The following is a 5,925-nucleotide window of genomic DNA, read 5'->3' as shown; positions in this document are numbered from 1 at the left end:
GCCTCTGTAATCCTGTGAACCAATTCCTATTGATACTGAGTCTCTGGAGAACCCTAACTGGGACATATATGTAACTTCAGCCATTATGTCTTTTTGCCCTCAGATCCAGTTCCTGCACTTCTCCTACACACTGTGTTTCCTGGTTCCTTGTCAACTGGCTTCCAGAGGGGTTTGACCAATGGGTGTTTGATGGGAGAAAGGGAGGAAGGTATAAGCCCAGAAGTTTTTCTCTCTCCAGCTCCACTTGCTACCAGTGATTTTATCTCCTCCAAATTCTAGCTTCTTTCCAAGAGCCTCTTCCCCCATGTTCTCAGTTCCTGCTAGGTGTGGTTCTGAATTTCTCTAGTCCTGGGGGTGGAAACAGCTTTCTGATGATACTAATTCCTGATTGCTTCGCCATCCTTTGTTTGGCTTCTGGGATTTCCCATCACGTGTGTAACTCTTTAAAATACCGATAGTGACTCACCGGCTGGCTGGACCTGACTGAAACAGTATAAAGATAGAAGTTCAGGAATATATGGGAAGGTGAGGAGAGAGAAGACAGGTGGCTTAAGCGACCTATACATCATCTTCACATAGGAAGTCAGTACACGGTGCTTAAAACTGACAAATCAATAAGCAGCAGTATGCTATATTACTTATATTCATGAAGATACCTAAGAAAAGAATATAAACCTGGAACAGTTAAAAGTGTTGCCTCAAATAATGGAGGCAGTAAAGAGACCTGTGGTTGCCAGGAACTCAGAGGGGAAGGGACAGATGAATAATAGATGAAGCACAGGGAATATTTATGGCAGTGAAACATCTTGTAAGACATTGAAATGCTTTGAATCACGGCATTGTGCATTTGTCAAAACTCACAGAACTGCACACCACAGTGAATGCTAAGGTAAACTTGGGACTTTCGTTAATAATAGTTTCCATTTTGGCTCATCCGTTGTAACAAATGCACTACACTGACACAAGAAGTTTACAATAGGGAACACTATGTTTTGGGGGGTAGGAGGGAGAACAGGGGAACTCTGCCCTTTCCAGTCTTCTTCTGTAAACCAAAAGCTGTTTTAAAAAATAAACTCCCTTAATGAAAGGAAGGCAGAGAGACAGAAGAGGAGGGAGGGAAAGAGGGAGAAAGGGAGCTACTTAAAAGTCATGGAGGAAACTTAAATGTGGATTACTAAGCGAAGGGATCCAATCCACAAAGACATATGCTTTACGTTTCCAACTATGATAACATTCTGGAAAAACAAAACAAAACAAAACAACGACAACAACAACAACAGCAACAACAAAACACCTTCGGAGACAGTAAAAAGACCAGTGGCTATTAGGGTTTAGGGGGAGAGAGGAAGTGGTAATAGGTGGAGCACAGGGCACTTTAGGGTGGTGTAACTATTCTGTATGATACTGCAATAGTAGGTACATACCATTTACATTTCTCAAAACTTAGGAATCTATATAACACAAAATAAACCCTAACTGTTAGTAATGATAATGTGTCTAATGATAATGTGTCAATCAATGATGGCTCATCCACCACTTATAATTAATGTATCCACATTAGTGCAAGGTACTATAGAAACTAGTGGGGGTGAGGAAACTGTATTTTTTGTGCAATTTGTCTCTAAATCTAAAATTGTTCATACAAAATGGTCTGTTTAAAAAAACCCTGATTTAAAAAAAAAGAAAAAAGAAAACAAAAGAAAGTGTTGCCTCTGGGGAAGAGGTGTTCGTGGGGGAAACATAGCTTTTGTTTTTTTTATTGCAAGTCCTGATCTGCAATTTGGATGCTGTTTTTTTTTTTTTTTTTTTTTTTTTAACTATTCGTATACAATACTTGGATTGAAATTTCTCAAATAAAAAAAAAATCTGTACATCTGCCAGAATAGATAACATGAAAAAGTCCATATTAGCAAGTGTTGGCAAGGCTATCAAGTATTCAGAGCTCACAGACACTACGCAGGCACTACTATAGAAAGAAGTTCATGTAAATTGGTATAACCATAATGGAAACAGTTTGGAGGAATCTTACCAAAGTTGATAACTTGGATGACATGACATGACATGAAAATGAATAAAATGAATGAAAATTCTGGCTTTACTTTATTCTCAAGGACAGCCTTTACTGCTGCTACTCTTATGCCGCACATTATGTTCTTTTATAATATAAACATACGTGAGTGTTAGGCTTTCTATCACTACTAGAAGGGGGTTGGAGTCAGGACTCAAAATGAACTTTGATGCAGTTTTAAAGTCTTTATTGTAGCAAACTGGGTAATGGTTTGGACTCTGGCATGAAGCATTGTCTCAGAGATTCACTAGATCATCACACTTGATATTGACATACTGTTGACTCCCAAAATAGCATAAAAAACGTATCTCAAGGCTTCCAGGATGTTGACGTTAACAAAAGAAATAAAAATTTCTCACATTGCTTTGAGATTCACATGCAAACATAAGATTCCATTTCAAAAACTTTCCAACATCATTAGAAGAGCCAGACACTGCACATTCTCTAACACGTATTTACAGTTAATACATTAATAAGAAAAGTACAACCAGATTGTGAATCTTAATCATATGTGCACATTAAGCTGTCCAAGAACACAATTCAGCTCCATGACAAACAACTGAGTTCTAATTCCCATAAGACTTGACAATCTACCAAAAATATTTTAAACACACCAATAAAGCAAATTTTATATATGTATATATATCCACTATATAATATATGTACCCACTAAATGATATAAATATTATATATATATAAATTATATATGCACTAAAAACACTGATTTTAAGAGCTCCATGGCAATCCTTGGAACACCAAAAACTATGAGTTCAAAATTGCTCAGATTTCTTTGTATCCAAATATGTTTCATGCATTTTTATTCAACAGTGTTCAGAACACTAGTACTATTGTTTGCACACAGCAAATCAATATGTGTCAGCCACCGGTTTAAATTATACTGGAAAAATTGTGTACTCAAACATGGACAAAACACACAGCACAACAGTGACAGTAAACAACAATGAAGCTTGCTCTCCACAATTATAACATTACTGGTTCTGTAACGAAAATTAAGTTGCTGGGTCACAAGTAGAAGGGGGATAAAAATGACACCAGGAATTCAAAAGCTTATTTGAGGTGCCAGTCACCACATATAGGCACTCAAGCATAGCAAGGTCATAAACTTCCTCCTTACTTGTGCCATATGAGATATAAAGGTATGAGAATGAATAAAGACTATGGGATTTATTTCAAAAATCTGTACAACCTAAGCGCAGACTCGTTTTAGAAGACAGTAAATGAATGCCTCACCAGAAAGGCCACCGTGTCAAGTTCCTTTTTACAGTCTGCCCAAAAGAATACATAAAATACTTTCAATTTCCTATTAATATATGAATCAACTATATTAGTTGTTTCTTCACATTTTATAAGTTGTCAAACAAAACTTCAGCAAGGTTCTGCTAAAAATTTAGCAAAAACAAAGATTTTTTTTAACATCCTGTTTTTTAAACTAGAAATGGCAAAATTTTTTAAGGGACCAGCTAAACAACATATTGATTTTTGGATGGACATTCAGATCCAAACCGAAATCAGATAGCCCAGATAACCCAAAGCATGAATGCAAGTTCAAGTGCAATAAAGTAACAAGGTATAGCAGGGAAACACTAAGATTCTCAGTTAAGTTCAAATAACTGCATGGTGTCAATGGTTGTGTTTCAAAGCTGTGCTGAGCAAAGTTATCCTCCCAGCTACATCTAATTTCAAAACCCTCTGGGAAGCTACCTCGGTAAGCTATATGTTGAAATTACATTCTAATATGGTCATTGGATTCATTTTTAATTACTATACAATTATATACAATAGGGAAGTTGTACAAATATGTATCTTTTCCTCAGGGGCTAATTAGCTAAAACAGTTACTTTGGGAAGGGTGGGGGAGAAAAACCTCTGTATTTGAAATACCATTGGCAATGGAAGCTAGTAACGAAAATTTATATAAGCTTCCTATGAAACGAGTATAATTTAACCCTCTGCATCTTTTAAATAATTATTCACTTTTATTTACTCATGTGGCAGTATTTGTAACAACACATTATCATTGAGTAGTGAAAAAAAGAATATGAGGCTTACTGGGAAACTGTATATTAGGAAGCTATGCCATTTGAACTCTACAAGCCCAAGAGTCAAAATCACAACTCTCGGGGCGCCTAGTGGCTCACTCGGTTAAGCGTCTGACTTTGGCTCAGGTCATGATCTTACGGTCCGTGGGTTCGAGCCCCGCGATGGGCTCTGTGCTGACAGCTCGGAGCCTGGAGCCTGCTTCAGATTCTGTGTCTCCCTCTCTCTCTGACCCTCCCCCATTCATGCTCTGTCTCTCTCTGTCTCAAAAATAAATAAACGTTAAAAGAAAATTTAGAAAAAAATCACAACTCTCATTATTCCCCTAAAAAGCTGCCAAGCAGAGAGAAACCGTAATATGGAAGATTTAATACGTCATGTTTCAGCCTGAGATGGATGGTTCTATTGCACAATACTTAACTTGAAAGAATAGTGGTACAAAATCACTCCTTGGCCCTTCTGATATCGCAGTAAAATCTGGCTGCGGCACCACTGACTAAACACCATTAAGTCTTGCTGCCACCAAGAAAGAACTGAGGTCACTTGGATAATCAAGAATTCCATGCTGGGCCACAGGATATAAACACTATCATAAAAGTGAAAAGTACTCTCTGTGGCTCTCCTGTTTGATCCCTGTGGTCTTTGATTGTCAAACAAAAGACCAATACCTGCTAACATAACTGTGCATGGACGTAAGTTAATAAAGGAAAGTCCTGGAGCAAAACTGTTAACCAACTGCCATGATATTTATAAGAGTGATGCATGGTAATGTGGATATTTCCTGTTATCCAACAACAACGACAAACACAAGTGAGGAAAATCTCTTTTGCCCAAGATAACCTCAACCAGTTATTTGGTGCCAAAAAAAATGTACCACCTCTCTAGATCAGTAATACTTCAGAGAATTCCAACGGCTATTATGTATGCAGGTTTAGTCACCACGCTTACCCCTACTCATTTACACTATGTGACTTCCATTTTAAAATAAATTATCCTGGAAAGATTCCCAGATCAGTATGTGAGATTGGTACAAGGCCAAGTCATTTCCGAGTGGATTCCATCCATGTCCAGTTATTTATTTATTTATTTATTTATTTATTTATTTATTTATTTATTTATTATTTTTTGAAATTCACTCATTGGTTTTTAATAGAAACCGTGTGGGTTCTCAATGCATTTTCAATTTTACCCACTTATAAAGAATTTCCCAAGTTAATTTTACTAAACAAAACCTTCCAAGTGTCTACCATTTCCTTTAGGAGTTCAGTAAACACAAACATTACATTTCAATATAAAATCTTTAGAAACGTCTTAAGAATGTGTACACAGTTGAACTTTGAATCTTTTGGTTTGTAATCACCGAGCCCATGACATTCAAAGCCATACAAATCCTTACATTACTAACAGTGATACGCTTCAATTTCTCAGAAAATCTTAGAAAATATCCTTGGTCAAAGCGTTGGAATCCAGTTAAAACTCGGAAAGGTGTGGGATTCAGAATACCCACGACTGCAATTGGTATTGAGAATACCAACTATTGCAACAACTTTCCACACATATTCGATCTTTCGTCCGGAAAGAGTGGCAGTCAAAAAAGGAAAGAAAGAAAGAAAATGAGGCGGGAGGAGCCGGAGGTGGGTGAACAGCAAGGAAATTCTAGCTTTATTACACAAGCATGGAATCAAATTCCTTTGGAGGGGGTGGGGGTGGAATGGCTTCTTCTGACAACTTCAGACCAATGAGAGAACAAGAGAGAACATGGATCTGCCCCTACAGTCCTGGAGACATCTCAATCTGGGG

Source organism: Panthera onca, assembly GCF_046562875.1.
Source record: "Panthera onca isolate mPanOnc1 chromosome Y unlocalized genomic scaffold, mPanOnc1 haplotype 2 h2.ChrY_unloc_1, whole genome shotgun sequence".
NCBI classification, from domain to species: domain Eukaryota; kingdom Metazoa; phylum Chordata; class Mammalia; order Carnivora; family Felidae; genus Panthera; species Panthera onca.
This window is presented reverse-complemented; position numbering follows the sequence as displayed.